This window comes from Meriones unguiculatus, chromosome 18, assembly GCF_030254825.1.
Source record: "Meriones unguiculatus strain TT.TT164.6M chromosome 18, Bangor_MerUng_6.1, whole genome shotgun sequence".
Taxonomy (NCBI): domain Eukaryota; kingdom Metazoa; phylum Chordata; class Mammalia; order Rodentia; family Muridae; genus Meriones; species Meriones unguiculatus.
In genome coordinates, this window is record NC_083365.1 from 66,290,708 (window position 1) to 66,310,813 (window position 20,106).

Below are 20,106 nucleotides of genomic sequence, written 5' to 3' on the forward strand. Positions count from 1 at the left end.
CCCAGTTGAGCAGAAACCTATTCCCAAAGGTTGTGTTCTGACGTCCACACACGTGCCACAGCATGGGCCCACCCTTCACACACAAAATAAACAACTTCTTAAAAGAATCCATTGGAAGAGTCAGGCCTGGTGCCGCATGCCTTTACCTCAGGACTCTCCTGAGTTTGAGGCCAGCCTTGAGCACAAAGTGAACTCCAGGCCATCCACAGCTACAGCGACAACCTGTCTCATGAAGGGGGGGGGAGGCATGTGAGGAGTTGGGTGGGGACATGGGACAGGACTGGACCAGCGAGATGGCTCAGCAGTTAAAAGCACTGGCTGCTCTTCCAGAGGTCCAGGGTTGATTCCCAGCATCCGCACAGGGGCCCAGAACTGTCTGCAACTCCAGTCCCAGGGAATCTGATGCCCTCCTGGCCTCCACAGGTGCCAGGCATGCACAAGGTACACAGATGCACAGGCAGGCAAAACACCCATATGCATAAAACAAATTTAAATTTTTTTTTTTTTTTTTTACTAAATAGGTTAAAGGAAATAACATTCTAACGACAACCAAGAGGCTCCTTGATGGGCCCTGACATGGGCAGTTTTCTTCCTCCCAGGCCAAGCAATTAACAGGCAATGCTTGCTGTAGCCGGAGACACAGAGAGCCAAGAGGCCTCTCTGAAGGAGGCACGGCTCACCACGGGGGCAGCACACACCCACCGTTCCAGCCTGCAATCCCAGAGAGCAAGTGAAGAGAAGTCAGCACACAGCCCCGAGGACTTCTCAGACTGGGGCTTATACAAACAAGGCCTGATCAGCGTTCACAGAAGCAAAAACAGCATCTGAGGAAAAAATGACACCATTGAAAGACCAGATGGAGGAAACAGGAGGAGTGGCCTTTAACCCCAGCACTCAAGAGGGCACAGGAAAAATGATCATAAGTCCAAGGCCACCTCCAGCTATATACAGCCTTCAAGGCTAGCCTGGGATACATAAGACCATGTCTCAAACTTAAGATAAAAAAAAAAAATTCAAGTCAGGTAGACCTGAAAATTGTCACTCAGAATCCCTAAACACTGTGTGTGTGTGTGTGTGTGTGTGTGTGTGTGTGTGTAGAGTGAGTGTATGTCTGTATGTATAGTGTATATGTGGAGTATGTGTATACAGGGTATGTGCAGGTGTGTATCTGCATGCATGTGTGCATATGTGTGTATAACATGTTTGTGTGTATAGTGTGTCTGTGTGTCTCGTGTGTGCATGGATGTATGTGCGTATATATAGTGTGCATGTGTGGCTGTGTATATGTATGTGTGCATAAATGTATAGTATGTGTGTATGTGCAAGTATGTGTGTGTTCATGTGTTTATTCGTGTATAGTGTTTGTATATGTGTTTGGGTGCATGCATGTATGTGTATGTGTGTAATGTGTATGTATATGTGTATGCATACTGAATATGTGTATGTACAATATGTATAGTGTATGTTTTCATGTATAATAGTATATGTGCATGTATGTGTAGTATATGTGGGTACATATGAATGTATAGCATGTATATACATATATGTATCATTGTATAGTGTGTGTGTATATGTGTACATACATATAGCATGGATGTATAGTATGTATGTGGAGGCCAGAGGTTGACATCAGGTATTTTTGTCACTGTCCACTCTATTTTTTAGTTATGTGTATGTGTCTATGTTGTTTATACCACAAATATTCGGGTGCCCTCATAGGCAGAAGAGAGCCCCTACAGCTGGAGTTACAGGCAGTACTCACATAGGTACTGGGAACTGAGCGGGTCCTCTGGAAGAGCACTGAGTGCTCTTAAAGGCCAAGCCATCTTGGTGGCTCCTCGACCTCTTTAAAAATTACATTTCCATTTTGAGACAGGGCTTGCAGCCCTGACTGGCCTGGAATCATCATGTGGACCAGGCTGGCCTCTAACTCACTGAGGTCCATGTGCCCCTACGTCTGTCTCAGCTGCTTCCCCAGTGCTGTGATAAAACACCAGGAGCCAGGGTGGTTTATGGAAGGAAGGATTCATTTGGCTCACGGTTTCTTCATGGCAGGGAAGCAGAGCGGCGAGCAGCAGGCACAGAGGCTGGGACATAACATCTTGACCCACAGGACAAGCAGAGAAAGCGAAGTAGAAAAGGCACAAGTCTTTGAAGTCCCAAAGCCCACCTCCAGTGACACACTTCCTCTAGCAAGGCCACACCTCCTAAGCCTCCCCAACCCGACACTAAGCATTTACTGCCTGAGCCAATGGGTGCCATTTCCCATTCAAACCATCACGGCCACCCAAGCCCTGGGATTAAAGGCTGTGTTCCCACACCCGGCCGCCCACCTTATCTTCCAAGAGAGGGTCTCACTGTTTGAAGCTGGATGACCAGGAAGTTGAAGGGAGCCCCATCTGCATCACCACCCAAGAGTCAGTCAGAGATGTGGGCTGCCAGCTTTTTACATGGCTTCCGGGGACCTGAAGTCTGGTCTTCACCCTTGCACAGAGCTGGCTCCATAGCTGTGTTCTTTGTGGGGACTGTTTTTTGTTGTTGTTGGAGCAGTGTTTGGTTTTTGTTTTCTTTTTTCTTTTTGACAGGGTTTCACTGTGTCACTGAAGCTGGCCTGGAAGTGAGGATTCTCCCTCCTGAGTGCTGGAACGACGGGCGTGGCCATCATACCTGGCCTGGCCTTCACTGTTAACTGCATACCTCCGCAGTCTTGTGTTCAAAGCCCTTGAGGTCATATTTCTAGTTTTGCCAACTATTTTTTATGGACTTTATCTGTTTTTGAAATCAGGCAGACTGAACCTCATTCATCCTTTTCTGGATGATTTGGGGGCCCTTAGCATTGGTGTTAGCTCCACGATTGGCCGTAGACTGCTCAAAGTCAAGGTCATACATAGATCTGCTCAGTTCTTTGCACTTCTCCCAGTACCTGCCCACCCCAGGCATCCGCCCTACTCCCCCTGTGCTAATTAAGCACTTTTAAAACAGTGAGCTAAGCAATTAACTAGATAATTAAGCACACCTGAGTGGGGCTAGAAATAGACAGACTGGGGGTGCAGGCGCCCCACAAGGCTGTGATTCAGGAACTTGAGACCGCCTCTGGCCTCCTTTTCAGCCTCCGTCTCCTGCAGAGTTGAGCCAGGGTGGAACTCCCACGGCCTAAGAGGCCGCAGCTCCTCAGCCTTGTTTCGGACAGCCCGATGAAAAGGAGCCGGGTGCAGGGTGCTTTCAAACATGTGCAGACACCGAAGTGTGCACTACATGCCTGGCACGCGCGCATGTGTTGCACGTAGTTTTTAGTGTGGGGTGTGCCCAGACACACGTGTACATGCGTGAAGGTGAGAGGTGGATGCGGGTTTTCTTTCCTCAGTCGTTTGCCACCTCTACTTTTACATTCTTTATTTGCGGTAGTTTGCTTTTTGCGCTTGTGTGTGCACGTGTGTGCACCCATGCCACCGCACACGTGTGGAAGGGAGAGGAAGGATTGGGAGCAGATTCTCTCCTTCTATCATGTGGGTTCCAGAACTGAACTCTGGTAGACAAGCCTGGCGGGAAGCCATCTCCCCAATCCTCTTTGTATTTTGAGACAGGGTTTCTCCGATGAAACGGAAGTGAGTGTCAGGATCCCTCCGTGTCTGCAGTCCAGTGCCTGGCTCAAGGCCTGGCTTTCCACGAGCTCTGGCGATCTGCGCTCAGGTCCTCGTGCTTGAGCAGAAACCATCAAACACGCAGTCTCCCCAGCACCATTTACTCCTGCTTTCTGTTTGTGTCTTTTGTTTGTTTTCATTTTAAATAACGTCGATTTCTATGTAGGAAGTATTCACCAAATAATCACTGAAGACAACAACCTGGGGTGGGGTTTGGCTCGGTCCGTGGAGCGCCTGGCCAGCATGCTGGGTTGGATCCCCTGCTCCCCGTAAGCTTTGTGTGGAGGCACCCAGAGATTAGAAGAGCGAACGAACCCAGCTGCACAGGGACTCTGAGGCTGGAACAAGCCGCAGGAGATCAGGTCTTTCTTCCCTTCCTCCTTTGTAAATTATGTGGGAGTGTGTGCTCCTGAGCGAGCACTGGTGCCCACAGAGGCCAGGGGCGTCAGATCCCCCTCAGCTGGAGTTACAGGCAATTGTGAGTCGCCCACTGTGGGTGCTGGGAAGCCATGTTCTAACCTTTCCATCACCTCTCCAGCCAGGAGATGTCGTTTTTTGTTGCTGTTGTTTAAGTGCAAATCAGAAGTAACCAAAGCTGAGATTTCCAACCCAGGCCACGGCCCGCAGTGGGCTTGCTAGGGCCAGGGAAGGACCTAGGACTCTGGTGGCAGGCAAGTGTCTGTCACTGCATCACTCTTGACACACCCACCTCCTGGCCTGGCTCTGAAGATAAGAAGCTGTGTGCCACTGTAGGCTGCACCTTTTTACATTTATTTGGCTTTTTAAATGCAGGAACGCTCTGTCTGCATGTACACCTACATGCCAAAAGAGGGCATCAGATCCCTTCATAGGTGGTCATGAGCCACCACCGTGTTGTTGCTGGAAATGGAACTCAGGACCTCTGGAAGAGTAGTCGGTATTTTTGTTGTTGTTGTTTTGTTTTTATTACAGTTTATTCACTTTGTATCCCAGCTGTAGCTCCATCCCTTGTCCCCTCCGAATCCTGCACTCCCTCCCTCATCTCCTCCCATGCCCCTCTCCAAGTCCACTGAGAGGGGAGGTCCTCCTCCCCTTCCATCTGACCCTAGCCTATCAGGTCTCATCAGGACTGTCAGCATTGTTCTTCTCCGTGTCCTGGTAAGGCTGCTCTCCACTCAATGGGAGGTGATCAAAGAGCCAGCCTCTGAGTTTATGTCAGAGACAGTCCCTGTTCCCATTACTAGGGTACCCACTTGGACACTGAGCTGCCATGGACTACATCTGTGTAAGGTTCTAGGGTATCTCCATTCATGGTCCTTGATTGGAGTATCAGTCTCAGAAAAGACCCCTGGGCCCAAATTTTTTGGTTTTGTTGCTCTCCTTGTGGAGCTCCTGTCCTCTCCAGGTCTTTCTATCTCCTCCTTCTTTCATAAGATTCCCTGCACTCTGCCCAAAGTTTGGCTGAGTCTTAGCATCTGCTTTAATACCCTGCTCTGTAGAGTCTTTCAGAGGCCCTCTGTGGTATGCTCCTGTCCCTCATTCAGAAAGGCAAACAGGATAGACCTCAGAAGATGGAGAGAAAAAGAGAAAAAAACAAAACAACAACAACAAAAAACAAAAAGCCAGTGTTCTTAACCACCGAGGTATCTGAACAGCCTACCCCCATTTAAAAAAAAAAAAAATGGATTTTTGTCAAGTTCTTTGTCATAGCAAAGAAAAGCTCACTAAAACACATGATTGGAAAATTAAGAGGCTGGGGCTGATTCAGTAAAGTGCTTGCCCCGCAGACAGGAGGAGCTGATCCTCAGCAACCCAGGAAAAGCCAGTTGTGGAGATGAAAGCTTATCATCCCAGGGCTAGGGAAGCTGACAGGTGGATCTCGGGCCTCAATGGCCATGTGGTCTAGTCTACATGGCTCAGAGAGAGTCTGTCTCCAGAAGTGGACACCTGTCACGGTACCCATGACCTCTACACACACAAAGAAGATTAGAACCCACAAACCCATACCTATAATAAGAACTAAATAACGATGGGAGGAGAGAGAGTTCTTGACCACAGAAAGCCAAGGACATGGTAAACACACAGTGTGCCCATGAGTTACACAGTCAGCGTTTACGGCCCTCACTGTAAAGACTGGGTCAGGGGCTGGTGAGGTGGCGTGGTGGGAGAAAGCACTCGCCACCCAAGCTGGCAACCTGAGGTCTACCCCCAGATGCAACAGACGATGGACAATACCTTCAAGTTGTTCTCCACACACTCACACCTGGCACTGTGTGTGCGCACGCGTGCACACACACACACACACACACACACACACACACCGCATACACACACACACACACACACACACACACACCGCATACACACACACACACACACACACACACCGCATACACACACACACACACACACACACACACCGCATACACACACACACACACACACACACACACCGCATACACACACACACACACACACACACACACACACCGCATACACACACACACACACACACACACACACACACACCGCATACACACTTTTATAATAAAGAAAAAAATTTTAAAGACTAGTTCAGGCAAGAATGAGCATTTTTGGCTAACCCTTCAGAGATCTGGAAGAAGAAAATGATATTGGGGGGGAATAAAGAGAAAAACATTTTCTGCTCTTCCAGAGTTCAGATCCCAGCTCCAGGGAATCCACTATCCTCTTCTGGCTTTTTAGGAGGCCTGCACACATGTGACACACACCCATAAACATGTATAAATAAAATCTTTAAATATAATAATTAATAAATATCACTTAAGAATAAAAGATACTTGCATGTTCTCCTCATACTCCATGGCATATGTCCACATGAATACACACACACACACACACACACAGGGAGAGAGAGAGGAACAAATGAACAAACAGTCACTTGCAGTTCAGCACTGTCTCGCACACGTTCTGCTTGGAGGACTAGCACAGGCTGTGAACTTGGCCATTAAGGAAAGGGGCTGACAAGGAGAGCGCGGGTTCACTTACAAAGCTGAAGCTCAGAGAGGAAGATGATAATTTAACTTCCACACTATTTCAGACAAGAGCGCCCAACAGAAAGCAGCGATGAACGAACCAGAAAATCAAACTCGCCAAGAAAGGTCAGACTGAAATTGCGCAGCTGGAGAAGTCGGTGAAACGAAGAGCAGGGGGAGTTGTGAAAGACTGAAGCAAACGCTGAAAAACTCTAACCTTCTGCCAAATGACATCTGTGATATGAAAGACCCATCTGGGAGGCCAAAGACTCAATTCTTAACTCTAGTTTCTTTTTCTTTTTTTTTTCATTTGGGGCTTTTTGAGAGGATTTCAAGTACCTCAGGTTGGCCTCAAACTAACTAATAACAACATCCTTGAACTTCTGATCCTCTGGCCTCCACCTCCCAGAGCTAGGATTGCAGGTATGCACCATCACACCTGACTTTTTAAAATCAGCAGAACATGAAGTAATTCATTGGAAAGGAGGAGAATATGATTAATAAATAAAGCCACACCCAACGTGGCAGCTCCCGAAGAAAACTCAAACAAAACACTAGCTTATCTAAAGCTAAGGGTGTGTGAAGGGGAGGTGGACAAAGCGCTGACCTCACAAGCGTGAGGACGGGAGTTCGGATCCCCAGAACCCACACAATATGCCAAGCAGCCAGTCTGAAATCCTTGTGATCAGAAGGCGGAGGCAGGGCGCCCTCCAGAGCTCGCTAGGTTAGCACACTGGCCCAATCAGTGAGCTCTGGACTCAGCTGAGAGGCCCTGTTTTCAGTAAATAAGATGAAGAGCAACTGAGGAAGACACCTGAAGCCAACCTAGGAGCTCTGTATGCAGGGACACACACATGCATGTGACCTTGTATACAAATGTGTGCTGACACACATGCAAATGCCACACACACACACACACACACACACACACACACACGCGCACACACACACACACACAGGTATGGGGAAATGGATGGATACAACAGACAAAGATATAAATCCTATGTGCTGAGGCTGTGTGCAAGAAAGTGATCTGTGTGTGTGTGTTACAACAATGCAATAATCTAGAAATACTTGTGTAAATTATACAGGTATAACCTGAAATACTTGAAAGAGCCAATGTTTAGCGTAACAGCTATTAACAAGAAAGAGGAATTTACACCCCTACCTACTGTCCTGGGGGATGTCCAGGATGTACCACTAAGTGAGAGGTGGGCACAGGAATCAAGCTTTGAAAGATAGAAACTATGATGTCCCTTGTTTTGGAAAGCCTGGGGGCTGGAGGAATGGCTCAGCAGCTGAGAGCGCCCACTGCTCTTGCCCAGGACCAGAGTTCAGTTCCTGGAACTCACCTCAGGCTGCTCATAACCATTTATAACTCTAATGCCAGGGGATCCAACACCCTCTTCTGCCTCCTTGGGCACTTGGACACACACACACAGGCTTGAAGAGGGCCTGAGGTGCCATGAGGGGTCTGGCAGCTGGGGCTGGCTGTGGCAGAGCACGTGGAGGAAAGGGGTGATGGGAAAGGCTCTTTGGAGACAGAGTAGGGGGAACTAGCCAGTAGAGCTGGAGACAAGGGGCTCTGGAATGGCGCCCAGGCTGGCTTGATGTCTGACGTCCGCACGCACGGGGGCTTGAATTGCTATTGTGGGGGTGGGGTAGGCAGAGGGGTGCATCTAGTCTACCTTCCTTCCCCTGTTGTGTAAAACACCCTGACTACAAGTAGCTCAGGGGAAGGAAGAAAGGGCTCCTGTGGCTGACTTCACTGAGGGAAGTCGGGAGAGGAACTCCAGAACGCAGTCTTGAAGGCAGGCCCGCTTGCATTCGGCCTGGAAGCACAGAACTCACTCTTGGCTTTCCTCCTCGGAAGTCCAGCAGAAACCGTGGAGAACACTGCTTGGTGATTCCTGGGCTTAAGATCAGCATGCTTTCTTCTGACAGCCCAGACCAACTACCCAGGGAGCGGAGCCACCCACGATGGGCCCGGCCCTCCTACACCAATTAACAATGCCAGCTGGCCTTTGCAGGCATGCCCAAGGCCAGCCTAATCTGACCAGTCCCTCAACTGTGACTCCCTTCCTGGGGACGCTAGGCTGTGTTAAGTTGCCAGTTAAAGCTAAGTAGGACATTATTTATACATTTGTTATTTAATTTGCGTGTGCCTGTGAGTGCACACTTGCGAACTCACAGAACAGTTTTCAGAAGCAGGTTTTCTCCTTCCCCCGCGTGGTTCCCAGGACTTGAACTCAGGTGTCAGGCTTGGCAGCACGTGACTTTTCCTGCCACAATATCTTGGCAGCCCGAGGAATGGATTTTAAGGGTAGAAAGATGAAGAATGGGAAGAACTACCTGGAAGAACTGTTGAGTTTGAAATTGCTGGGAGACAGCCAGATGGGGTGAGCGGCCACAGGGAGGCAGAGAGGCTCTCCCCTCCAGTGTGAGGAGACCCAGGAAGCCACTTGAATGGAAGTGCATGGCCCAGGCAGCGTGGAAGGCTGGGAGGGCTGGCTAGAACCTGAACCAGGGAGAAAACCCTGAGAATGAAGAAGGCCTTAGACAAGGGGTAAGCCCTGGGGAAAATGAGCTCTGAGCGTCTAGAAGGACAGGCATTGGCGAGTGGGAACAACAGGGCTGTGGAGCCTCAGTGGGGAGGAAACGGCGTTCCTCGCTTGTGATTTTAAATGCATTTAAGGTGAAGTTCCATGGGGCTGGTTAGTGGAGGTTTCCTTTTTATTTTGTTTTGTTTTGTCTTCAATTTTTTTTCCCCTGGCTGGCTTGCTAGTACAGGTACTGGGGGTGAGGGGTAGAGTGGGTCTTTGTAGGAGGACCTGGCAAGGTGTCACCTAAGCCCGGGGTGCCAGCAGAGCCCAGGAAGAATGTGCCAGGGTCAGCGCTTCTGGGTGTCAGGAAGGCAGGTGGATTTGAGCTAGTGATTAGACAGATTACAGGCTCGGGGCCGTGGTGTTTGAGAGAGATGACCCCAGAGCTGCATTCGGACACCCAGTCCCCAGTTGGTGGTTCTGCTTGGGGAGGTTTGGGAGTACGGTGGAGGTGTGCAGCTGGAGGAAGGCTTGCAGAGCCTTTTGCGTTAAAGACTTGGCCGTTTCCAGCCTGTTCTCTCGGCTTTGTGCTTGCACTAGATGGGAGCTCTCAGTCGCCGCTCCCGTCACCACGCCTTTGGCTGCTGTCGCGTACAACCACCACCGTGGACCCTACCCCTCTGGACCCATGACCCCAAATAAACTCTTCCATAAGTTGCCTTGGTCATGGTGTTTAATCACGGCAACAGAAAAAAAGAGCTAGTATAGGGCTCAGTGGGGATACTGAGTCAGACTGTCTTTGTTAGAGGTAAGAGATTTACTAAGTTACTTAACGCCATAGGTGGACGGACAGCAGCATAGCAGGGCCTGAGGTGAGAGCAGGTCCACACGGCAGAGCGAGGGCCCCTTCTTACACATCTTCGAGAAGGTCCGATACTATGTGACTGGCGGTCACAGCACACGTGGGCTGCCAGGCTGTCTCTCTGACCCCTGCTAAGCTGGGGTCTTGTATGCAGAGTCCCTTGGTGAGGGCAGGAGAGCAAGAATCCAGGAGAGCAAGCTGGCTCTGGGGCTCGGCCTGGCCACACCCTCCCCATGCCTCGGTAACAAATTCGTGTTGCTGGCGCTACAGTTCCAGTGGGAACCCCACGCGAACCGGGTGGTTCCCCAGGGTGATGAAGTCAGAAACAGAATTTCTGTCCTCCATCCGTGAGGAAGCAACCAGGAAGGAGGTCCAGCGGTGACACGGAGAGGCAGAGGACCTGACGCTGGGAGGCAAGGCCCTAGCATATGGAGACTTTGAAGCAAGGAGGTGACTAAGAAGAGTGAACAGGAAGTGGCTGTGAGGAGCGAGAAAGGACACGGATCTGGCCTGGTCACCACAGGGCTGGGGAGGCCAAAGTCATATGCTTAAGATATGGAGGCCTTAAGGACAAGCGTAGAGGGAGTTTCTTGGAATAGAATAATGCTCCTGTAGGCCTTGCTGGTATCGCTCATGCTTAGGGACAGCGGGTCAGTCACTGCTGAGGTGCATAAAGTGCCGAGCCGAGAGCCTGGTAACAGGGAAATGTGGGCATCCTCACCCTGGCAGAGGCAGAGCTCTGGGCAGCTGTGCTGGCTAGCAGAGCCAGTGGCAGCCCTGACAAAGCAGCTTCTTAATTTTGTTACATAGTGTTGCTGCCTGCATGTATGTCTGTGCACCATGTGCGTGCATTACCTGTAGAGGCCAGCAGAGGGCACTGGATCCTGCTGGACTGGAGTTATAGACAGTTGTGAGCCACCATGAAGGTGCTAGAAATTGAACCTGGGTCCCCTGAAAGAGCTCTTAACTACCGAGCCCCAGCCACATCTATTTATTTATTTATTTATTTATTTATTTATTATTTATTTGAAGAGGGTGCGCCATCACCCAAACCATGATAGCAAGCAGCACACACGGCCAAGAATAGCTATTCATTTTTGGCTGAGGTTCAACCTCACAGTCCACTCCCAGTTGGCTAATGAGGAAAGCAGCAGCAAGAAAATGGAGGAAAGGGGTCAGGAGTCAGTGGCTCTGGGCCATCAAGTTCTGGGAATGCACAGGGCCATGGGGTGCGGAGTCTTTGGGTAAACAAGAGTTTTACAAGGTGGGAGATGGAAAGATTTGAACTACTTTGCATAAAAGCTGCAGGGAGTAGGGAGATTTCTGAAATATCAGTCCCTGGCAGCTCGTCTCCTTTGGTAGAAGAACTAAAAGCTGTTTCTCACAAGCTGAGTGCAGAGGTGTGTGCCCAGTACTCAGGAAGCTGAGAGGAGAATCTCCTGAGCCTAAGAATTAGAGGCCGGCTGGGGCCACATGACGATACCCTGACTCAAAAACAAATACAGCGTGGCCAGAGAGAAGGCTCAGACGGTGAGTGTTCACTGCTCCAGCAGAGACACCTCTCCGCCCCCACCACCACCACCACCGCCCTGCTCCATTTCCAGTACCTTTGTGGCAGCTTACAACCCCCGGGAACTACAGTTCCGAGGGGTCTGGTGCCCACTTCTGGCCTCTGCAGGCACTGCTCCCGTCTGGTGTCCCATCAGCACATTCAGGCCTTCGGCATACCAAATAGGGTTGGGATGTGGTTCGCTCAGTAAAACGCTTGCTTTGCAAACATGAGGGCCTGAATTTGACTCCATGTGAAATAGCTGTGGTGGGGCTCGGGAGGTAGAGACAGTGGATCCCTGGGCACACTGCCAGCCTGCTCTTCCTGTTGACTTCTGTCTTGGACAGTGAGAGACCTTGTCTCAAAACGAGTGGATGTCACCTGAAAACAACCCTCGGCCCTTTCCCCTCATACCCACATAGGGAGCTGTGTGAACACACACACAAACACCCCATGAAGAACCCACTGCAGAGGCTTCTGAAGGCAAATGAGGTCATCTTTTCAGGAGAAGAAAGGGCATAATGAGCCCCAGTGACGGAGATAGTTCATTCTGTCCTAAGGTGCCTTTCTATGCATTCCTCCAGACGCCCTGTGACATGAGCAAGAAGGACTGTGTTTCCTGTCCCACAGGCCCTAACTGAGAGTCAACAGAATGGGCTCCTTGACCACACAGCAGTATAGGGGGTGTGGATAGTGCTCCAGACAACTGCAGGACACAGGGATGACCTCGGAGGGAGAAATCTTCCTGCCCCACCTCTTCCTTGAGGAACCAGGACCTTGACCTGTCTTCACATGGCATTGGTCTGGAGGCCGGTGCCTTTCTCAGCACTTTATAGAATATTCTAGTGAAATCTGAACTTGCATATAAAAAAATCTATCTTTAAAAACATTTTAGTAATCAGATGTTTGAGGGCTGGGGAGATGGCCCAGTGGTTCAGTGTATATTGCTCTGACAGAGGACCTGGGTTCAGTTCCCAGCACCCACACTGAGCGACTCACAACTCCTGTAACTCCAGCTCTAGGGTACCTGACGCCATCTTCTGGCCTCTATAGGCACCTGCACTCACATGTTCCCCCCCACACACACACATATAAAAAGGAACATAAACTTGAATGTTTTGAAAAGCACTATGGACTGTGTGCTTCCAGGGCACCAGATTTTACAAACTGACAGCTGTATTTCACCAAGTGGTACAAGTGATGCCAAGAGGCAGAGCCAACACACGGAGGGGAACACAGCTGCGGCAAGAGCCCTGGCGTCTGCTGCCAGGGTCACAGCACAGCAGCGTCCTCAACTGCCTTCCTGTGGGCGGTGTCTCCTTGATTTTCTATGTCAATGGCCTACTAGTGTTCCCTGATGAATTCCCCTGGGTGGCCCAAAACACGTCCACTTTATGTTTCCTTCCTTTAAAAGAAAACAAAAAAGACGTTATTTTTAGTTTGTGGTTGTGTGTGTGTGTGTGTGTGTACGTGGATGTGAGTACAGGTGCCAATGGAATCCAGAGAATGGCTTTGGATCACCTGTAGCTGGAGATAAAGGCGACCCAATATGGATACTGGAAACTAAACTTGGGCTTTTTTTTTTTTTTTTTGTCAGGGTTTCTCTGTGTAGCCCTGGCTGTCCTGGACTTGCTTTGTACACCAGGCTGGCCTCAAATTCTGAGATCTGCCTGCCTAACCCAGTGTGAGCATGTGTTCTTAACTGATGAGCCACCTCACCAGCCAGCCAACCTGCTTTTCTCTCCCTTCCCCTTCCTCTCTCCCTCCCCTTCCCTCCCACTTGTCTTACTTTTTATTTTTCTTTTTATATGGGGACAGGGTCATGTCATGTTTCCAAGGCTGGCCCGGAGCTCCTCATTCTTTTACCGCTTTCTGAGTACCAGGTTTTTAAAATACAAGTCAAGGTGATGAATGGGGCACCTTCTAAGTTGTTTTTTTTTTGTTTGTTTGTTTTGTTTTTGTTTTGTTTTGTTTTTTTTTTTACTGTGTGTATTTACGGCGTATGTCTGTGGGTCCGCACGCCTGCACACGCCCTTGTGGGGGCCAGAAGTCAAGGCCAGCTGTCCTCTGCCACTGCGAGTCTTTGAGTCAGGGTCTCTCCCTGAGGCTGGAGCTCTGCAGTCCAGCTAGGTCGGCTCTGGTCTGCCTGTCTGCACCCTCCTCGTGTGCGTTGTCGAGTGGAGTCCTGGGGATCTGAGCCCAGGCCTTCAAGCCCAGGACGCACCCTCCGGGCACATGGAAGCCAGAGAGCAGCATCAGGTGTGTTCCTCAGTCATTTTCTGCCTTGCATAATTTTTTTCCTGAGACAGGATTTCATGCAGACCAGGCTATCCTTGAACTCTCCATACAGCCAAGGACAACTGTCAACTCCTGAGGCTCCTGTTTCCACTGCTGAAGAGCTGGGTTGTGCATCTTCACACCTGATTTTCTGCGATGCCCGAGAGGGAGCCCGGGGCTTCCTACACCCTAGGCAGGCACTCTATAACTGAGCCCCAGCCCCATCCGCCACCTTACATTGAGACAGGGTCTCCTGCACTGGCCTGGACTTCACTGATTAAGCTAGACAGGCTGGACAAGCCCCAAGGGAAGCTCCTGTTCCCACTGCCCCAGCACTGGGATTACAGACCCAAGCTGCCACACCCAGTTCTGTTTTGCTCTGTTTGTTTTAACCTGGGTCCTGGGGAGTTAGCTCGGGTCCTTGTGCTTTCATGCCAACACCTGATCCTTCTCCCTGGCCCGTGAAAACTTTCTAGACCAGAAAATGGCAATGCCCTTGGCACTCCGCTGGTCCACTGATAAAACCTAAACCCTTTTCTGAACATGGCCCACAAGCCTTTGCCCGGCCAGCCTGCCTCTCCCGATTGCTACACTCAAAGCTTCCTTTCCACTTGTTCCTCTCACTGCACTGAGAAAGGCTGAAGCAAAAGGAAGCAAGGTCCAGTGAAGACCCCACAAACAGGGCCTGAGTATGGCTCAGGCTAGCAGAGTACTCGCCTCACACGCTTGGAGCCCTGGCTTTTATTCCCAGAACCACACAAAGCTGGTGTGCTTTGCTTCTGGACTCTCAGCCAGGGTGAGGCAGAGACAAGAGGATCTGGCACTGAAGGCTGTCTTCAGCCACACAGGGAGTTCAAGGACAGTCTTGGCTACACGAGACCCTGTCTCGAGAAAGCAGAAGCAGATGTGTCTTCATCCCCTATGGTACGTACCCACATGCTTTGAGAGGCGTCAATAGTGTCTAGTCTAAAACAAGCTTGAAAAGAAGCTAGCTGTGGTGACGCACACCTCTGATCCCAGCACCCCAGAGGCAGAGGCAGGTGGATCTTTGTGACTCAGAGGCTAGTCTGTCCTACAGACTGAGTTCCCAGGACAGCCAGGGCTCCAAGAGAGATCCTGTCTCAAAACAAAAACACACAAACAAACAGACTGGAAGCTAGTCTTCAGGACGGCCTACGGCGCTCTCCACGTGACTCAGCTGGGGCGTGTGAGCCTGGCACACATGAAGTCCCAGGTTCAATCCACAGCACTGTATAAAGCATGTGTGGAGGTGCGGCCACGTCACCGCAGCACTGAGCAGGTGAGTCAGAAGTTCACAGCTGAAGCCTGCAGAGCTGGCTCCATGTTTAAGAGAACTGCTGGCTCTTCCGGAGGACCTGGGTTCAGATCCCAGCACCCACAGGTGACTCACATACACCTCTAATTCTCACGTCAAGGGACCTGGAGTCCTATTCTGACCTCTTCTGGCTCCTGCACACATCTGGGACACATGAACTCACACAGGAATACACATACACATAAAAATACACGTAAAATTAAATTTAACAAAAAACATTTTTTTCTTTTTTCTTTTTTCTTTTTTTTTTCTCACTTAACAACAGGTGCTGGTTAGAAGTAATTGGAGGTGGGCTGGGGATTTAGCTTGGTGATATAGGAGCTGCCTAGCACACACACGTCCTAAGTTCAATTATTAGAAAGGGGGCTAAAAACATGAAGAAAGAAAAAAAAAATGAAATCGGTAAAACAAAACAAAACAGTGGAACTCGGGCTGGGGAGCTGGTAAAGCACTTGCCTTGTGAGTGGAAAGGCCTGAGTTCAATCCCCCGAGCAGAAAGCTTGGAGTGGCACACTCCCGAAACCCCAGCGATGGCAGAGTGTGAAGCTGACAGGACTGGATCCCTGGAAGCTCACAGACCAGCCGGCCTGGCCTCCATGGCAAACCTCAGACCAACGAGAGACCCTATCTCAAACAGAGATGGAAGTCACCTGCCTGCTACCTCCAAATGTATGTGCCCACACACGTCTACACACACACACACTCACACTCACACACACACCTCCTGTGTTAAGGGAAAATAGTGTTTCCTTAAGATATACAGAGTTCTGGGGTTCAGTCCGGAACACCCTGGACTATAAGCGAGGTTCTTATATTCTATCATGCTGGAGACCTTCCCAGGTCACAATGTTCCAACCCAATCGTTCTGGTTGTTATTTCCAATGTTTCCGACAACAGTTCCCACATTCAAAACTGAGATGAATGGGGGAATCTGGTCACAGACTCCAGAGAGGTTCACCAAGATGGAATGACACAGCAGAAACTCCCAGGTTTCAAACTTTTTATGGAGTCTTAAAGCCACTGTCTTCAAGCCAAGAACCTTGACGAACTTCAAGGCATGAAGCTCTTCTCCTTCCATTCTTTGTGTACGAGTATAGGCATATCTGCTTGTGTTGTGGGTGCTCTGCACACACGAGTACATGCATGCTGAGGCCGAAGCTGATGTGAGGGATCACCGTCAACAAAAACCCAGGGCTCACTGACTTGGTAAGTCTCATGAGCTAGCCCACTCTCTCCAGGGATCCCTGGATTCCATGCTGGATTTACAGGCAGGCTGCCCTGCTCACCAGGCACTTGTTTGGGCTCTGAGGATCCAAACTCTAGTCCTTATGGGTGTAAGGCAAATGCTTTAACCACTGAGCCACCTGCTAGCCTAAGAATTAAAATGTTGAGGCTCCATCCCCAGCACCAAATCAAACAAACACAAAGAACTGAGAACACCTCTCCTTCTTCCACCACGTTCTAAAACCTCTCGAGATTTCACTCAAGGTTCTAATTCTCATTTTTCTATCTTTATGTGTCTGGGTCCTATTTTCCAAAAGCTATCTAGGATCTCACACCCACACTCTTCCCACACAGAATCCTGGAAAAACATCTCTTCAGGCACAGTAAAATCTTGCTGGCATCTCAGATAACAGCAGCCACTGCTTCCAGTGGGAAGTAGCTGAAAAGGAAGAGGAGCAGCTGGGGAGCCACACTGGTTGAGAGTACTTAGCTGTGCACAAGGCCCTGTCCGGCATCTAGCACATCCTAGCAAACACACACACACACAGACACAGACACAGACATACACACAGAACAGAATCAATAGAGTTCCTACAAGCACCGCACCTCATTTTCATCCCTCTTATGTTACTTTTCTGTTACTGGAATAGACTTGAGACCCCACTTAAAGGGAGGGAAGAAAAGTTTCCAGGCTGACAGGACAGGTCAGTACAGGTGCTTGCCACACAAGTCTGACAACCAGAGTTTGATCCTGAAAACCCAACTAAAAGTGGAAGGAAAAAACATACTCCGCAAAGCATCCATTGGTGCGTAACATGAACATTCACAATAATAATAAATAACACGGTGGGGCTCGGGAGATGGCGCATCAGTTGCTCTTCCAAGGATCCCAGTTTGCACTCATGTGGGGCAGCTCACAATTGTTTGTAACTCCAGCTCCAGGGTACCCCATCCAGGCCCTCTTCTGGCTTCCAAAGGTACCTGCATGCACACACGCACAGACAGAGGTACACACACAACAATAAATCTAAAAATACATACATACGTGCATGCTCACATACAAATAAAGATACAGACACACAGCACAACTTCAGCCATGGCTTATTGTTTCACTGCGTGGGGGGCTGTAGCAAAGCAGAACAAACATGGAGGGAGCGCATGATAGACGACGCTGTTTACCTCCTGGTAGACAAGAAGCTAAGGCAGGAGGACGACGGAATCCCCATATTCCCTATAAGGGCCTAGAGACGATTCCCAGCCAGCTCCCAGGAGCTTCCCGGGCTGGTGATCAATGCTTTACTACATGAGACTCAGGGAAAGGGGGATGAGGGCGTCATGTCACCCACGCTTCCACAGAGAGCACCTGAAACACTGCCTACTGGAGTAGATGCTGACAGTGGGGTTGGGTACCAACTCTCTCACAGCTACACTGATGCTGGAGCTCAGAAAAGAGAAAGGGCCTCCTCTAGACCACAGCACTGAGGAAGATCTAGAACCAGGGTGAGGATTTGGCTCAGCTGGTAGAGGTCTTGAGCATACAGGAAGTTCAGCGTTCCATCCCCAGCACCACATGGAGGGGGATATGGCAGAACACACAGTTATCACAAAGGGTAGAAGCAGGAACATCAGACGTTCAAGGTCACTCTCATTTTATATCAGGTTCCAGGCCAGCCTGGGCTACAAAAGACCATGTCTGTCACACACAAAGTTCCAAAACTAGGTCCAACCTTGGCTCACGCCTCAACACTCAGCACCTCCTCTCCTGTTCTCCTGACTTCACCACCACAACCCAGGCTAAAGCAGCGGCATTTCCACATGCTCTGAGACTTAGAGTCTGCGGTTCTTGCTCTGTTTAAAGCAACCTTCACTTGCACATCTAAAACACGCATCCTCCCCCACCCATAAGCCTTGCTCATTCAATACACCCCAAACTTAAGTGCTTAAGAAATCAAGGCACAGCACGAGGTTCTCTGGTCCACCGGGACTGAAGGCAAGTCAAAGGGTAAGAACCATCAGTCCACTGGAGACTCCAGACGCTCTCCCCTGAACACCGCGATAACATCGAAGTCCCTAGGTTCTAGTATTCCCTTGGAAATGAGCACAGTGGGAGGAAGGACGCGCTCTGGGTGCAGCGCTCTATGGGCTCGCAGGTCTTCGGAAACGCACCGACTTGGCTCCTAAGAGGCGCCTAGGAAAACCCTTCAAGCCACCTTCGATGGTAGTCACGCTCCGAAAGGCATTTTGGAAGACAGGACCAAAAACTAATTCACAACCAACCAACCAAACCAACCCCCATAAACTTCTGGAACCCAAGCCCCGGGTCACCTAAGGTACAAGTTCCCACCTTTAAGAGAGAAGTTTGAGCAACATTTTATCGCCCTGAAACGGACTGAGGAAGTGGACCAACTCAGGAGGGAGGCCCGAAAAGGCAGGAAGTGGCCATTTGTGGGAAAAGGGAAGGACAGGCGGCAAGGGAAGAGAACTGGGGCGCCTTCCCCAAGTCCCGAGCACCCCCAGATCTGGCTGGGAGGCGTCCTCCGGGAAATCCGGAGGACGCCTCCCGAGCCAAGCGGGGCGCGGCCCCGGGCGTTGTCCTTCGACGTGTCCCTCCCTTCCAACGTTGAACCAGGAGCCCCGCGATTGCGCGGGGAGCGCACCCACTTCCCCATCCCAGAGCGCACCCCGCGCCTAGGGTCCCCTGCGGGGAGCAGCATCCTTACCTGGAGAATCCGTCCCACCACCGCTCTAGCTGTGGGCACAACCAGACTCGCCGCTCTCACGGGCGCCCCGCCCCGTCCTGGGGCTGGACCCCAGCCGTCCCTACTCGATTTGTCATTGAGCAGTCGTGAGCTCGCGCGTCCCCACCCCCCGGAGCGCGTTCCCGCTGGCCGCCGGGCAACCCTGGCCTCTCCAGAGCCGGCCCTCCCTTCCGCTCTCAGAGGCCACGCCTACAGACCAATCAGAAGCTGCACACCCAAACCTTCGCCAATAAGAAAATGCCTAGGGCGTGGGGCGTGGCCCTGAAAAATGGTCCCGCCCATTCCTTTTGCCTTTTGGCTCCTCCGCGGGACTAGCGCACGTGACCGCTGCTGCAGTGGCGGAGCTTGGGAACTGGTCTGGGGACGCCGGGCGTGGGCGGGTGCACTCCCGGGGAAGCCAGAGCGAAGCCAGAGCAGCGAGAAAGCTAAGAAGGACAGAGCTGATGGACAGAAGCCAAGGGGGAGGACAAGGTGGCCAAGTTTGGCCAAGCCCCTTGAGACCCTTGGCCAGGGACTGAAAACTCCAGGTGGCGCCTCCGGTAGCGCGGCCTACGACACTCTATTAGTGAAGGAGTTACAGCTGTTAACTTGACCTAGGTCACATGTAAGGGCCAGAGCCCCAGCCGTAGCCTGCGGCAAGATCTCCAGACTGCAGGCTGCCCTGCCATCACCCTCCGACGCCCAGGAGCTTGTAATTTTCTAATAGGAGTTCCACTAAGGTTGATTTTCCCAGTTGAACACTAGCCACCGCCCACCGCCACATACAGACCAGCCCCACCCACCCAACTCCACACATTTCACTGTATGGCAGTCAATAGTTCAAAGCTTGTCTCTAATCTTTAAGGAGGGTAACAGCGGTAGCAGCAGTCCGCACTGTGTAATTATTCGTGTTGATAATTCTAAATTAGGACACATGTATATT

The 20,106-nt window shown here is 50.6% G+C and overlaps 1 protein-coding gene across 1 annotated transcript in view; it reads right to left on the bottom strand.

Annotated features, from left to right (window-relative positions):
* Positions 1 to 19,349, bottom strand: part of Ralb (RAS like proto-oncogene B) — a 35,480-nt gene extending 16,131 nt beyond the window's left edge. Inside the window, exon 1 of the mRNA XM_021633221.2 lies at positions 19,146 to 19,349. The gene's annotated coding sequence lies outside the window, so the exon portion shown is untranslated. The remainder of the gene's footprint in view (positions 1 to 19,145) is intronic.
* Between the last annotated feature and the right edge of the window lie 757 nt (positions 19,350 to 20,106).